This window comes from Epinephelus fuscoguttatus, linkage group LG15 (genome assembly GCF_011397635.1).
Source record: "Epinephelus fuscoguttatus linkage group LG15, E.fuscoguttatus.final_Chr_v1".
Lineage (NCBI taxonomy): Eukaryota > Metazoa > Chordata > Actinopteri > Perciformes > Serranidae > Epinephelus > Epinephelus fuscoguttatus.
In genome coordinates, this window is record NC_064766.1 from 34,160,354 (window position 1) to 34,177,758 (window position 17,405).

The 17,405-nt window shown below is 40.9% G+C and overlaps 1 protein-coding gene across 2 annotated transcripts in view; it reads left to right on the forward strand.

Moving 5' to 3' along the window:
• The first annotated feature begins 735 nt into the window (after positions 1 to 735).
• pbx1a (pre-B-cell leukemia homeobox 1a) overlaps positions 736 to 17,405 on the forward strand; it is a 109,319-nt gene continuing 92,649 nt past the window's right edge. The window contains exons 1-2 of one of the 2 annotated variants that reach the window (XM_049598338.1): positions 736 to 842; positions 2,978 to 3,176. The gene's annotated coding sequence lies outside the window, so the exon portion shown is untranslated. Of the gene's footprint in view, positions 843 to 2,977; positions 3,177 to 17,405 lie in introns of those variants that run through there. The other variant, XM_049598339.1, reaches the window with a different exon arrangement.

Below are 17,405 nucleotides of genomic sequence, written 5' to 3' on the forward strand. Positions count from 1 at the left end.
GCGGCAGTTCTCTGGGTGAAACTGCCTTGTTGATGTCAGGGGTCAGAGGAGAATGGCCAGACTGGTTCAAGATGATAGAAAGGCAACAGTAACTCAAAGAACCACTGGTTCCAACCAAGGTGTGCAGAAGACCATCTCTGAACCAACAACACGTTGTCCAACCTTGAAGCAGATGGGCTACAGCAGCAGAAGACCACACCAGGTGCCACTCCTGTCAGCTAACAACAGGAAACTGAGGCTACAGTTCACACAGGCTCACCAAAACTGGACAATAGAAGATTGGAGAAACGTTGCCTGGTCTGATGAGTCTGGATTTCTGCTGCCACATTCAGATGGTAGGGTCAGAATTTGGTGTCATGGATCCATCCTGCCTTGTATCAACACCACAGCCTACCTGAGTATTGTTGCTGACTGTGTCCATCCCTTTATGACCACAGTGTACCCATCTGCTGATGGCTACTTCCAGCAGGATAACGCACCATGTCACAAAGCTCACATCATCTCAAACTGGTTTCTTGAACATGACAATGAGTTCACTGTACTCCAATGGCCTCCACAGCCACCAGATCTCAGTCCAATAGAGCACCTTTAGGATGTGGTGGAACGGGAGATTCACTTCATGGATGTGCAGCTGACAAATCTGCAGCGACTGTGTGATGTCATCATGTCAGTATGGACCAAAATCTCTGAGGAATGTTTCTTGTTGAATCTGTGCCACCAAGAATTAAGGCAGTTCTGAAGGCAAAAGGGGTCCAACCCGGTACTAGCAAGATGTACCTGTTCCCAAGCCAAGTCTCCATGGACTGAGCTACTTCCACCCCCATCAAAGCCATACTTTGAGGGTGAGTTAGCTGAAAAACAGACATATTGTTGAAGTAGCGCTTATTTTTCTTTCATCCTTCCACCTTCATTTCAGGCTGTGCAGCTTTTGTTCAGTAACTGTGAATGTTTTCAGAGTGTAAACTACTTGTAACGTTGCTTCTTTACACTTCAAGTGAGGGAAACATTTGAAGACTTTGTTATTTACAGGTAATTTTGCAATGGTTTTACTGGTCTGGCCCACTTGTGACCAAATTGACCTGTATGTGGCCTACAGTATGAACTAAAATGAGTTTGACACCCCTGCTCTATAGGATGTGGGAAAAGAGCTTTCAAAACTTGAAGGGGCTTTTGAGATGGCAGATATGCTAACCTCAGCTAATGATACTTTGCTAAAGCTAGGCTAGGCTCGTAAACTTTTAGCAGGAGTACATGTAAATTAATGTTAACTGCTATTACTTTTTTCATGGTTGTATTTAGCTTCTGCCTTACATAATTATGAAAACATGGGATGAATAAAATTGATTTTTCAGTTACAGAGAACAGCTAGGAGGAGTAGGAGAATATAGCTTTAGCTAAAGCTAGCTGTGGCTGTCCCAGCTGCTATGCTAGCTTGTGTTTAAGTGTATAGCTTTTAGATTGTTTTGTAGCTTTAATGTTACAAATGTTCATCTGAATGTACAGTAAACAATATAGCTATACACATACATGGCACAATAATATTGTATATGGTAAATTAAATGTCACAAAGCAAAGCTAAAATGTCCATTTTTACTCAGTATGTAATGCTACTACTTTTTGGCTTTGTAGGGCAGTTCAGATGGTTGACATTTTAAAGGGAACAACAAGCCTCCGTAACAGCTTCACTGCTGTAGGGACGAACACCATTTTCCTGAGAGACATTTCCTCATTTGGTGTTTTGATGATTTGGTGATGAAGAGTGCTGTTTAACACATGGGTCCAGAATTGTTCATAGGTGTTCAGCTGGGTTGAGATGTGGTCGTGAAGGCCGTAACATATGATTCCCAACATTCCCTGATATAGACTTCCACCAGGGTAGAAATGCTTATGATTGCTCAGAATAATGTCACATGGGTTTGCAGTGAGCTTTCCCTCCAAGGGGACAAGTGTTTTCAGTTTCCCAGCTCTCAGAGGTGATGCAACATGCAAAGAAAACATTCTTGTTCTAGTTCATTTCATAAGATTACTGTGCCTACATGCAAGCATTGTGAGTTGATGGTATCAGCTGGCAGGGAAACTGATGTAGTTGGGAAAGCACTGTCCCTATTGGATACCTCCTGTGGCTGCAAAGCAACCTGAAATGACCTCAGGGCCAGTGAGCATGAAGACGTCGCCTCAGGCTTTATTCCTCAAGACACCCACTGACCTCGTGGCATTAAGCTTGCTTCAACCTTTAGATAACTTCAAGCAAAGATGGTGCTGTAGGGAGGCATGAATGAACCGGTCTGCTGTTGGGGTTTCCGTGGGCAAAGATGAGGAGACATTGTAGAAATTCTTCCCAGGATCATCTGCTGATACACTGGCTGGCGCTTCTTATGATGACCGTCTTTGGGCCGCGGGCTGAAATACCATGCTGCACCATATGGGACTGTGGGAAGCAGCTGAACACGTCTTTGAACTTACTTCTACAGACAGAGGGGGTCCCCACCAGAGCTCTGCAGCAGGCTCTGGACAAGAATGTTGTTGCAGGGTATCTTGTTGTGTTTTGTTGTGAATCATTAGAGGCAGAAATTAACCACAACTGCAAACATGTATCTCATCAGCCTGCGGCCCTCCGGCAATGTTATGCCCTGGATTCAAACTAGTGAGCAGGAAGCGTGCCAGGGGAGGTCAGCAATAAAATATTTGTAGTAATACTTGTTTAACAGAGTGTATCATGCATGAAACACTGAAACACAACTGCATTGTCCTCCTCTGGCATTTACTGGTATTGGTATTCACTGTGAATATATCCAATGCTGTGCTCTTGAAACTTTTGTGTTTTGTTTGGATTGCCTTTTTTTAAAAAAAAAATCAGGGTGACAAAAGTGTCCTCACTACTGTAACTGGTAATTATAACTGCATCACTGACACACTGAAAACACTGTATTACATCACAAAACGATCCTCCTGAGCTACCCTCTCCTTTGCCTTTCAGTGGATGTACAGCGCCACCTGATGGACGTAGAAGCAGGAGCAGCTCCAGACCAGCAGATGAAGATGAGGAGGAAGAGCAGGCTCTGCTTCAGGCTTGCTGTGGCAACACTAACACTGAACAGTACAGGAGACCGGACTTTTATTACACCTGGAGGACCTGAGAAGGGAAGGGTCCCTCAACCTGATGTATACAAACACAAGTAAGACCAAAAAGTCAAATTACAGTAGCTTCAGTTTTCAGTTGAAATCATATTTGTATTTATTTTTCACAAAGTTTGACAATATGTAATCATAATATTAGTGAGAATATTTCCTCAATATTTATTAATATCATGCCAAGCCACATACTTGAACATTTATTTTCAGCTTTGGAAATAACCTTTACCCACTTAGTTATCTAAAACCACTTGCTATGGCGTGATTATATTTCCATATTTAGGTTAAATGCAATTGAAAGCTCTGGGTAAAACTAGTAAGTACACTTTGAGTCAAGATTATATACACACAAAACTAAAAATTAAATGGCTCACTTCTTTCTTTACATTGTTTTTATATAAAATTTGCTTTAAATGGTAACAACATGACCATATCATCACCATATGATTACGCAAAAACAGTCATCAAATGAACACATTAATTCTTAGCTGAGCCCTGACAGTGAATATATTGTTTTATTTTCGTATGGCCTTCCGTTTGTTCAAGTCTGCAAACCTTAGATCACATCTTAATTGGGGAAAATGGTCAAATATTAACTTTAGTTCCCCAAAGTATCAGGTTGTGTTCCCAGAGGATGATGAAATCACAGCCCATGTTAAGTGACTCGCCGTTCTCACACAAAAACATGTTGAGTTTTACACATCTTAGTCATTGTCACTTTTGCCTGAAGGCACCACGCAAGCTGCTGCGCCAGTCTGTGGTGAGCTGTCTGTGAAATGTGGCCTAATGCAGAGAGAGGACACCACGAGTAACAGAAGGGTCGTGACAGGGACGTGCATGTATGTGGAGAGTTCTCACCAGCTTGACCAGTTTTACCTTTAGTGTTCTACCAGACTGTTTCCTCCAGACGTATTTTGGGGAGATACTTGGGTCCTGATAAACGCACCTCATCTCATATGAGAAGATGGTCAACGACAAAGTGATAACAGTTGAATTTCTTATCAATGACCTGTCCTTGACCAGGCGTGGGATTTTCTTTACCAGCGGTGCCAGTGTCAGGACGGCTGGTATTGTTTTCACCTTGTGGGCCTGTGTGTGTGTCATTGTGGCACAATGTGATCTGGAGACATCAAATGTAGCAAGAACTACATTTTGAGTACTTTTCATTACATGTCCGCAGAAAGATTTTGTCACCTTTAGCGTCCCGACTATACAAGATGCAGTCATGAAACTTTTGCAGGTGTGTAGCTGAGATCTAAGTGAAGGCTGAGTTCGAAGATGAATGTGGTCAAAGCAAGGAGGCCGGAAGTAGGGCAGTAGGAAATAGGGAAGGGGCTCTCCATTTTTACATCCCTGGCTCACACTTGTTTTAAATCACTGTTCACTGTATTGTGGCTTGAGTGATCCTATTGCAAGACGGTCTCTTTTTTATTATAATTTGGTTCAGTTTTTGACAGATGAATATATTTTTATATATTCTAATATATTCTTAAAATACAAGATATGAGACTGTAAGGGGAAAAAAGCTGAATTTCTGGACTCCATCATTGTCCCTGGCTGATAACAAACATTAGGAACTAAGGGACTTTGTGAAAATTACTGTAAGTGGAGGGTCCTCAGAAAAAGGTGGAGGATATTCTATTTTTGTTTTTGCTGAAGGGTGGGGAGTTTGAAATATTTTACATGAGGGTCTTTTAATGTATCTTTTTATTTCACTCTTGTGTGATTTCCTTGTTTAATTTAAGATAATTGCAATTTTATGCCACACAGTTCAAAAAGGTTTGTTTGTGTTTTAAAAAAACAAAGTAATAGTTAACCTTTCAGCTTGTTTTCACTGCCAGCTTGACGTTTTGTCAGGCCAACATAACTTTATGATCAAATGTTATCAACCCAGTCCACTACAATGTTGTCGAAATCCGGCACTTGGGCAGTGAAGAAATGATGAAAAAAGCCGTCTTTTAACGTCGGCATGTTACGCGGCCAGTCACTGTTATGGTTTAAATGCTCTTGGTGGCGTGTGGGGGAAACACAGTGGGACAAGAACGAAAGTTAAGGTGGTGAAAGTCCAAGTAGAGCGAATTAGAGATGTGGTGGATGGGTTCAACAAACACCAACCTTCACACCGGGAGAGCAGTGTTCGCACCCTGTAAGATCATAAAGCCAAACCCTGTTAGTGTTCCTTACCTAACCACGTGCGTTAGTTGTTGGAGGGGGAAAAAAGTCAATTCGCATTGTTTTACTGACATAGTACTTTTATTTATTTTTTAAAGATATTTTTGGGGGCATTTTTAGCCTTTATTTGATAGGACAGACAAGCGTGAAAGGGGGAGAGAGAGGGAGGGAGTGACATGCAGCAAAGGGCCACAGGCTGGAGTCGAACCCAGGCCGCTGCGGTAACAGCCTTGTACATGGGGCGCCTGCTCTACCACTAAGCCACCGACGCCCTGTAGTGCTTTTATTTTGAAAGATACCGTATGGAAAATATACTTTCCTTGTGAAAATGTAAGTGTATTTTGAAAACACACAACGCGTGTAACAGGCAGAACTTGACATGGCGTCCCAGAAAGTCTACAACCAACGCACCCAGGGTACCTTTCACGTCGTATCTGGACGTGGAAGGTCCAAACATCGATATGTGATGAGGTCGGAGTGAATGTGTTGACCTTATCTCTAACAAGCATTATTTTTCATTTGGCTAAAACTTTCACTTTATCTGCATCACAACAGAAAGCAGAACTATGGGTAATTTAATTCGCCCAATAAAGTTTGAGCACTTAATGTGACATGGGGAGAATAAAAAAATAGAACAAACAAGGTAGAAGGTATCCCAGAATTTCTAATGCAATCTATAATTGTTCTTTTTTTTATTATTGTTCCAACATGTAGGATTGCAGTTACTTATTTCTTGTGCCTAATTTAACAGATTTATTTCAGTGGTGAGACGATGTGGTGTTTAAATGTTGTTAGTGGCTGTTTATTTTTAAAATGGCATCAGTAGGATAATTTATTATGCATGTAAGCAGGCAAAAACCTCAACATAAAGCTAAAGTATGTTTACACCTCTCAGACTCAGGGTAATGTGCTGCACTGTAGACATTTCAACCAGAATACGTCAGTGCAGAGCGCAGACTTGCTGATCCTGTGGGAATCTGATGTGACTGTCGGTACGAGTCTTATCAGTCGCTTTGATACGATGACACTCATTTCATAATACAACTGCAGTGACTAGGAGGAGTTTTTACTGTGTTTACATCTCACGAATTTACCCCACATCTCACTTTATCAAACTTATTATCCAGATGCAGATAAATATATCAAAGGCAATGAGTGACTTTATGAGAGAGTCTTTTTCTGAGGGCAGAGAGCACAGACAGCTCCTCTTTGATGTCAGCATGATGCAGTACTCTCTGACACTGGACGAGATGACTGAGCAGGGAAAGAGCTCCTGCTACATCTCTGTGGGTGGGACCTTGATTCAGTTTTAGTGTGACACCTTCTGTGTCGGGGGCCTGTTTAAAGCATGGACAAATAGAGACGGTAAACTTTTGGGAGAAAAATTGAAGCAATAAGAAATAAATAGAATCTAGAAACAGTTGCATTATTTAAATGCAGTTTTACTTAATTTTACTGTCTTTATAGATTCAAACACACATTTTAAAGAAAGTCATTAAAGTTATTAGTTAGTCCACGGCACACGCAAGCCCTCGTGCCAGGAAGTACGTCATTCCTGATTAATTAACAATATAAAAATCAACATGCAGAAACTTAAAACTTGGTCGAGACACAGAATCATCCATAGCAGAGAAAAATAAACTGTGCTGGGAACATTTACTCTGAGGTGCTTTCATGTACTTGTGGGAAACGAGACCTGAGGATTGAGTCGACTGCTAGAGAACCAAACTTTTTATTGAGGCAACTGAATGTCAAATGAGAGCCTACCTCTCCTCTAAAAAGTGGGTTTGGTGGGTTCTGTGTTTCCACATTCCGCTACTAAAGGAGGTGAGGTGATCTACATTTCTCTAAAATCAGAGATTTAAACGTACGCCAAGCAAGCTAGATTAGGTATGTCACTAATAAAGTCTAATACAGGAAACACAAATCAACAGGGGTGAAGACTTTGACACGACACTGGCAAAGAAACCTGAAACTGTCAGTGCAGATTGGACATGTCAGTACAGAGAGCAGAGTTTGCATCCCAAAAACCCATCATAGCAGGTATTACTGTATGTTTCACAACCACTGACGCTGTGCAGCCACTGCCAGTTACAAGCTAACATGCTAACAAACAATATACACAAATAAAAGATGCTAACTACACTTACCATTTGATTCGTCTGCTAGTCGCCGATTTTGGTGCACAACAGACTCTTCATCTGAGTCTGACTGAGGCTCAAACACGTACGGCTGAAACTCTGATGTCTTTTTTTAAGTATGATGTTGAAAAACCATGTAAAACAAATTTACAAATTTGCACTTTAAATCAGTGGTTCCCAACTGGTCCGGCCACACGGTCCACATTTCTCCTTAGTAATTAGTTCAAAGTCCACACAATTTAATACATTTGGCATCATACTTGCATTTGACCATGTCTTCGAGCTAGTTTGCTGTCTCTGTTTTGAAGCTGTCTGTTAGTCACTCACTCTACAGCAAGAAACAACACTTTTAAGTAAAAGCTCAGTGCCAAAAATTCACTTTACTTAATAATAAAGTCTGTTTTATACAAACTGGACACATTTGCGAGTCACCTGCGTTCAATTCAGAATGGACCTGCAACCCACCAGTTGGGAACCACTGTTTTAAATGACAGAGAAATGACAAGTAAAGTATACTCAATTGGTTGTTATGTGCCTAAAAGATAAAGTACAAAACAATAGTTTGTCTCTTTAATGTGAGTAGAAGCTGTGTTTTAGTAGTTTTAGTTGCAGCTGTTGGAAGTTAAGCTAATCACTGAGCTGTGTGTGACTAATTTAACAAACTTTAAAGAGAAAATTCTAACATGGAGCAAAATCAGACATTCACTAACTACTGATCAATCCACTGCACAGTTCTGAAATACTCTCTAATGCAAGACCGGCGTCTTTGGGTTTCCCGCTAGTACAGGTTGATCAGAAAATGTCCCACACAGCTTCATAATTTTTTAGATTCAGTCTCATAATTAATCAAAGAAAAAAAGACAAAGATTGCTATATATTTTTCAACATTAGTGCAGGGTATTGTGAGATAACAGAGGTGTCTTTGTTCTGGAGAGTCACTTGATCTTCCAGCAGAGGGCAGCAGCTACCAACACTGGACTTCATCTGGCACAAGCAGAGCCACTAGTTTTTATTTTGAACCATCGAGCAACTAAAGTGCCATTTTCCCCTTTAACCTGTCGACGTTCGTCTACTGGGTGTAGTGTAATTCTGTCACTATAAAGACAATATTCACCATTCACTTTAATGAGAAGCATTACATGTCAGAGCTTGCGTGATATAATGTAAGCTGGTTTGCCAAAATATAATAGAAGGCCTCCACAGAGGAAACTGAAGAGACAGGGCAGGGTGGAGTGCTGCTATTTTTGGTGTGGATATTATTATAATGTATTGAGGAGAGATTTTTGAAGTCAGAGATACAAATGAAGGATGTTTCTGACCATGTGTCTCCCAACGCAGCTGCATCTGTATATGTGTTTTGCGTAAAGTGCACATCAAACTTTATCTCCAGACTTAAAGACCTGATCGTCCTGATCCGCAGCTCCGTCACTCAGCGCAGAGGTTGATGAATAACCCTCCACACGTCTTACGCCTTCACCCCACTCAACCTTATAACAATTAGGCCCTAACCTCTGTGATCCCCCGGCCGTCATATATCATCATGTCCTCTACAAACCACAGGACAACACTCTACCTTAAAAATTAATAAGGCTGACAACATACTTGTCGCTATTTCAATGCCCAGCATGTCCTCTGTGACTCATCGGTTCAGCTGTAAATCAGGCCAGGAGGAGCCTCGAGGGATTGTGTTCCTCTAAAGCTCCTTCAGAACACTTTATATGGAGCATCAATAACCAAACACTTTGCAATAACACTTATTGGCATGGCAGCGTGAAATACTATTGATTGTTCAAATGAAAATCAGCAGGAGCCCGAGCTGCTGCTTGGATTGTTGCCTGTGCGTGATTTTTGTCTATATTCTCTCCCCGGTATCAGCGAGGATGAAGGCAGAGCAGCGTGAGGCATCATGGGTTATATTTAATCCAGCCTTGCTCCTCTTTGGGATAATAACTTTTTTGCTCCATTCCAGGACTTGTCTGTCATCTTGACATGGCAATATCTCCCAACTCCACTGTTTCATAGTCAGTTTCATTTACTTCCAAATACCATTTCACACCCTGCTGGCTTTAACTAGGTATTATACAGCGTGTGGGGAGTGTGCTGCAGATTGAATCGTGACAGAGACAACAGCGTTTCTGGTGAAAAATAAGTGAATATTGTAAGTGGCAGACTATATAAAATGATTTTTTGCTCCATTTTCTCGGCATGAATCTGTGTGTTTGTCATCCTGGTCTCTCAAATTCATATGGGATGTCTGCAGCTGATAAAATCTGCTGCCTTTATTTTTTTTTTTTGTTTTGTTTTTAGATTAAGATTTGTATCAAAACAGAGAACAGTAAACACACAATTTATGCTCCTGTGATCCACAGCTTTAAACGGAAATGCTACTATCATGCTTTATTATGGCAGCTGATGATGTACTGTGACAATCCTGTAGGTTTATTGTAGTTTTTAACTTGCATACATCCTTAATTTAAATATATTTACAGCTTCTTTAGTCAGTTTCCTGTCAGTTTTGTTCTGTAATGTCCATGTGACTTTCAGTTCAACAAGATCATTACAAATTGTTCCACAAATTTCAACAAAATCTTTCAGTTAGACACCATGATGTGATTAATACAAGATATTTTATGTCAAGAGAGTCGCTTAGCTCGCAAATAATTGGCTTTACTGGTAAGCCAGCAGGATGCTGTGTGATTCATCCTTCCTTTTGCTAACCATCTCCTGTCTTCAGCTCTCATCTAATTTTTTTTCAATACGCGTATTTCCTAAAATGTCAATTCCTTTAAAAATGTTCTCTTTGGTTTTCTCTGCTTCCTGTTTTAGAAACTGTTTATTTGTAACATGGCAACAGCTTATTAGTTGAGATTCAACAATTCAACTGAGTTGCTATATGTAAATATTTACCCATAGAGAATTTGTGACAATTCACTTATATTCTCAGAATAATTCATTTGAACTTTAAATACTCCTCAGCCTACGCTGCACAAGTTGAATGAAAAGCTCAATATTATTCTGAGAATATGTAGCTCTGTTAATGAATTGTCTCATAGATAATCTGTTAATGTACAAAATAGAGTAACTATAAGTATTTAAATCTGACAAATAATCAATGAACTATCTGTAGGACTTTTCAAATAAACCATCCCCAATGTTTTTACTGGTTAGTTAATCACAATGGACATGATAAATTGTGTTGGTTAATGTCCTGTTTGTTCTTGTCATGCGTTAAGTCGTATCACTCTCAGGGACTGATGGTAATATTTAATATTATTATAATAATATTAAAAGCACTGGCACTGTGAACCACCATTTTAGGTGGCTCAAATGTAAACTTCTGTATAAATAGAAAAGGCAATTTAACGCAAATTAAGACTGCCGTCATTGACTGTGACACTAAAACAAATGAAAAGGCATTAACTGAATGAAAATCCATAATTACTGATTTAAATTGAAAACTCAAGTTCTATGTAAACATACAGTACTTATGTTCTCTCACAGTCTCTTAGTTACATTCTCTCCTGAACTTTGTTGCCGTTCTGGGGTATCACAATCCACCTTCTGTGTTTCTGGTTCTTCTGTAAGGGTCGCATTAGCAGTTTGAGTAGGCACATTGACACATTGGTTGCTAGCTGGCGACAAAGACTCTTCATTGACTTAAAAGGCACAAATAAATCACATGTTTATGGAACTGTAACGTTGTGTTGGTGAAGGCTCGCAAAGACTTTTTGCTTAATTTAAGCTTTATTTAGACAATTAATCTCACTGAGACACAGCCGCAAGGGAGTACTGATAAAACTTTGAGGTCATGGGGAGCTGCTTACAGAGGATATTTGGTGGCTATAGAGTATAGTTTTTGTGGCCACAAGCTAACGGGCCATGGTTAACGTCGCACCCTGACTTTTGCATGTACCTGCTGTACACTGAGAAAATAGTGGGCTTTATTTGCATTGTGAGCGCACTTTGTTCTTAGCTGACCCGGTTCTCCCATATTCATAAAGTACAAAATCAAAAAATGACACTTGTTTATGTTGCACAGATAAATTACAAACACAGCAAAACCACCATGAATGCCGTGTTATTGCATCTCTCGCGCAACAATGAAATCAAGAGACGGGAATGTGTTTGTTGTTTATTTATTCGTCCCCAGTAATCACCCAGCTAACGCCCACAGGGGCCTCCACATGGAGAGATTGCCCCCCGGATGTATGTGTGTCGTGATGCCAGTAGGTGGTCCTGCCCATGGCTTGGTGGGTGAGCTTGGTGTAGTCCCTGCTGCCACTGCCGCTGACATATCAGAGCTGTTTATTAAGAGGATGACAACTCTATCAAGCCCCATAAGCGGGCCCTCGTGCACAGGAGTTCTTTTGTTACTTTCAGGGAGGGTGTCATCAATCTTGCTGCCATGCTACTCTCTTGAGCTGTTGATGGCAAACACGATTCCTCCCTTTCTGCCTGGCCTCTCCCGCCTCGCAGTCTGGAATCAGGCGTGGTGAGGGGGATCGGGGAGATAGGAGGACTTTCCCCGAGAGTGCCTTTTCTTGACAGGCGACAGAGCGGACCGTTTGGACACCAGGGCTGGATATATGGGACCATGTAATGAAAAGACGTTGACAGGACCTGCTTGCTCTGTAATGAAGGTCCTCTGGAGCTGTGAATGGATACACACATCTTTCACGCTTTTGTCTCCCTGCCTTTCCCACAGAATCTATCTCATCCATTTTAACCAAAAAAAGAAGGTGTAAGAGAAGCATCCCAGACAACAGCTCACAGTGTTAAACATTTACATGCAACGACGTGGTGTGAATTTTTAATGAAACAGCAACTAAGTTGATTTACACCTACGATTTGTAGCTCAAAACCCGTCTGCATGAGCCCATGGAGGTGCAGTTGAATGTTCAGCCTCTTTCCTCTCTCTCTGTCAGTGCTACTCAAGACTCGGTGTAGCTCACAGAGATGGACTATGATGTATGTACTCCACTTTAGCATTGGCTGAGGTCACACACTCCATAAATGTCTTAGACAAGTCTGATATTTTAATCTCTTTTTAGTGAGGGGATGTTGGGCCTTTGCCCAATCAATACACAGGGCAATAGCCTTGCCAAGATATCTCATGGTAGCTTTTCATTGTTCTGTCTGGAAGCTGAAATGTCAAGCAGAGTAGCACTGCTCAAACTGGAGCTGAAATACGACTGTCTGTAGTCGAAAACATCATTTTTTTTATAATCTAGCAGCTTCTGACAATAATGAACGCCGCAATCGCAGTCTGAAGATGACTCTCGTCTGAGGAAGAGCGGGCAGACTGACACCTGAAGTTTCCTTTTTTTATTCTCAAATCACGTCCAATCTGTTTAATTCATCAGTCAACAATAGCCCAAAAAGCTGGAGAGTGGGGGGGGAGCTGTGCTGCTGCCTTTGTAAGCACACACAGCCAAAAATATCAAGACACTCTCTCACATTAACATTGCTAATTTGTTTGCCAATGGTCTCCAAGGCGCTGAATAATTGGCTGTGAGATATTGTTTGTTCAGGTGTTCCGCATAATTGAATTCTGTATTGAAAATACTGTGGATGAATGTTGGAAGAATACTGAAAAGAATCATGTACTTTGTGATACATTTTATTTGAAATGGAGCTATTGGTGGAGATTAATTCTCGTCCCAATAGCGACTAGTGATGATTGCAGCACATTAATTATCTGGCTAATGTATAAAGCACACACGTTTGGAATTTTAAAACAACTTAACTCATGTTCACCCGTTTCCAATTAACGTCCTGTTGTTGAATTTCTCTTTGTGGACTCTTTCCGAGATGATATGGTTTCTTTGCACATGATGACCTTTTGAAACTCACAGATTGATTTCATGCATCCATTATTCCACCAAAACGCTGCTTTTGTCAGCACTCCGCTTTGAGCTGCTTGCTGATAAGGCCGTTAATGTGTGTTGCTGTGTAGCCTGGCCCATACGCACATGTGGAAGTGATATAGCGTCCAGCTAGACACATGTGTTGACAGAGCCGGATGATGTATTTGATCATAGTTAGTTGTGAGGAGGGTCTTGCTTGGGTTTGATTCAGCTGCCCGACGCTGACCTAATGCCTCAGCTCAATCAGTCACCTTGTCCTCCCCTTGACTCCTCACCCCGTGATCCTTCCATCCCACCCCGAAGGACTCAAGAAAAACAACCCAAGTGCTTAAGACCCTCCCTTCGCTCAGACCCCTGTCTGCTCTGAAATAAATTAGATATGAAATCAATGCTGGGTCCTCAGGTTGTTGTTTTCTCAGAGTCTTCGCAGTGGCGTAGCACAAAAACCTGGGCCTCCTTCTCCTATTCACACATCCATGCGCACTCCTGTACAAATAACTGATTCAGCAATGTGCATTATTATGTTTTTTTGGGTTAATCAGTGAAGAAGTGTTCATGAGGCATTTAAAAAGCCTCTTCAACATACAGTAAGTTTAAGAACATTACAGAACATTATTCCCATCACAGTTTCTTAGGTCTTCATTATACCCTGAGCATAAGATCACTGTATTACGGCCTTTCATGATTAAAGAACAAGACTTTTTAAGAGCCACATCTTATTTGTAGAATTAAGATGAATTAGTTTTCAACATTGGTTTGTGGACTCTTGTTTCGAAGCTTCGAGTTTGGCATTTTGACCGACCATACTGGATTTTTCAGAGCCAGAAGTGATGAGAAGTGACCATATTTGGACAAGAGGATGGAGCTAACCCTAATGCTAGCTTCTAGCTTGGTTAGCACAGTGCATTCTCAGTCGATGTTTAACTGTGGTAATGCTAAATTTCACTGGCAAAAACCAAGCCTAAAACAATTGAGACAAAATGTACTTACTAGAAAAGCTTTTTTGAGCAACCAAAATGTTACAGCTAACTTTCAAGAACTGACACAAACTCAAGTAGCAACAGCGACGACCACGCCTATACTCTGAATCTGGGGTTATGCCATGGTTGATTACTTAGCTAATGTTGTTGCTATGATAGTGTCTTGTCAACATACAGCAACCACCTGTCACTCAAAGCGGCCACACCCTAAATTTCGCGTAATTTCAAGTCTAAAACATTTAAATGGGTGAGTTATTTAAAAATTTCTTTCTCCCCTTTGCAGTCATGACGAATGACAAAATTAGACCAAAACCTTTTTTTTGTACCAGACTGTAAATGTGTTTATATCTGCTGTAAAGTTGGGCATTTTAAAACAGGGTCTATGGGGATTGACTCACTCTTGGAGCCAGCCTCAAGTGGCCATTCAAGGAACTGCAGTTTTTTTTTTTGCACTTCCATGTTGGCTCCAATTTCAGCCCCGGACGTTGCCGCTTGGTATCAACTTAAATTACCTAGTACCAAGTATCGTCCTGAGTCAAATAATAACTGTATTCAATTCTGCGTTACCGAACTCATTGCATTGATTCAGCATCCAATATATATATATAGATGTAGGCTATGTAAGCTATGGGGGTTGACTCGCTCTTGGAGCCAGCCTCAAGTGGCCATTTAAGGAAGTGCAGCTTTTTGGCTTAAGTTAAAAGAACAGGACGTGGAGCCACATTTTATTTGCAGAACTAAGGCGAATTTGATTTCAACATGTATGGGCCTCGTCTGTTGCAACATAGAGGTGGCATAATGAAACTTTAAGAACTCTACCGAGTTAGAAAGAAGTGAGCTTACCAGACCTGTGTTGCTCACTCTCATCTCTGCTTGAGGCTGCATCAGCTAGCTTCTACTAGCACAACACTCTTGGATCTCTGACAGAACTGCGGGCAGCTAAGTTGCATCGTAGGTAGTGTAGGCGCTAGATTTTGACAAGTAAGAAGAATGCCTGTAATAAGAAATATCTGTTTCTGCTGCAACTTTTTTAAAACTGTTTCCCAGCTAGCTGAACCTGAAGTTGAGAAAACTCAAAAAAACTTTGAAGCTGGCTGCCTCCCAGTGTCAACGATCTGTCAGTGCCCTTTATTGTACATATTTAATTCCCAAATCTTTGTCATTTGGTTCCTTCAGTTTTATTAAAGCACTCCTCGTGCTTCTGTTTATCAGCCCGAGATTGTTTGTGAGTGAGTGTGTGTGCGTGTGTGTGTTTGACTCTCCGGTCTGATAATCAGTGACAGAGATGTTATAGGAGTGTGACAGAGTTCTATTTGCCATAACTGACATCTTCATCCCATCACTTTCCTTGTTTTTTGTGCAACTTACCAAGTGCTGGCATCTGTGGTGTTTCCAGGCGGATACACTGCAGTGGAGTGGGAATTCAGAGGATTCAGACAAGGCCACAGCCGCTCAGGCAGGTGGAGAGGAGGAAGAGCTGTGCACACAAGTAGCACAGGAAGAGAGAAGAGGGAAAGAAAGCGAAAGAGAGAGAGAGAGAGAGAGAGAGAGAGAGAGAGAGAGAAACTGACTGGCTTCTCGGAGTCTTATACTCAAGTGTTTAGCAGACATGCTGTCAGATTCAGAGGTCAGAGGGGATCATTGTATCGACGGGTTTTATTCGCTGGTCATAAGTGAAAAAGAGACAGAAAGCAGGCTCGAACAGCAAAAGCTTGTGATGCAGAAAAGCACTATGAATCACCACAGGCAGTTTGTGCTGAATGAAAACTGAATCAAAGCAAGAAATGTTCACAATACCCTCTATAAATTCCAGCATATTTGCTTCCTCAGCTAACATGTCCAATTGCATTTGGCCCACACAGCTTTTGAATTGGATTTACACTTGGAATCATCATCTAAAGGCAAAACCTCAACTCCATTCATTTGTAAATATGTTATGATTTATGGATACCATGATTGGCATTTCTAGACTGAGGCACAGAGCACTTGACTGCAGCACCCCAGCAAGAAAATATTATAATTTAATGTGCACAGAAACTGCAAACAATGCAAATACCCGACATATAACTGGTCAGTTGTGAACGTCTCAGTATTAAGCACATTACTCTGATATAAAAATACAACATCCATCTAAAAAGACAATGAACAGGCTTTAATTTAGTCTGCGTGGGTTTGTGAGAATGTTCTGAATTCATACTATTCAAATTAACAGCCACTAAAGACACTGACAGAAACACGTAAACTCCTCTTTGTGTGCATGTATGCTCACTAATTTTGATAATATTGCTTTGACTTTTTCTCCCATCTCGCTCTCTTCACCACACTCATTTGTACTTTCACGATTTATGGACAAAATTAGAAACATATTCTGTGTCACACACTGAACTGCTTTTGTGGTTGTAACAAAGTCGGAGCACTTGGCAACCTGAGTTATCCGTCATTAATGGGCAAAACAGCCCCTGTTAACAGATTGATAGCACAGTGTTAACAAAGTCTCACTGTTTAGTGAACGCCTTGTGTTTAAAAACATGTTAGCCTTTTATGAAGTTAGAAAACAGCCTTATTTTAAGGTTTTTAACGACGCACTTCTTCGGATTTTTGGGGGGGATTTAAGGTTTAGCCTTGAGTCTCCTCAGGCTACAAAAGGAAAGAAAACAATCGAAACATCTGCATGCTCACCTTCCCTGGAAACACTTAATTTACTGTCTAAGCCAGAGGTGTCAAACCCATTTTAGTTCATGGGCCACAAACAGCCCACTTTGATCTCAAGCAGGCCACACCAGTAAAACCATTGCAAAATAACCTGTAAATAACAAAGCCTTCAAGTTTGTCCTTCTCTTTTAGTGTAGAGAAGTAACGTTAGAAGCAGCTTACATTCTGAAAATGCTCACAGTTAATGATGAACAGCCTGAGATGAAGGCTGATGCTATTTTGTTAGCAATAGCTAGCTTTCACAGCTGCAGTGCTGATCTCTCTTAAACTGAAACCAAGTTTTACTGAAACCTTGCAAGCTGTTGTATTTTTCGCCATAATGAGTTTATAGTGATGCTGAATATAATATTCCGTTTACCTCTGTGAAGGAATAGGAACTGCAGTGCATTTAATTGAAAAGG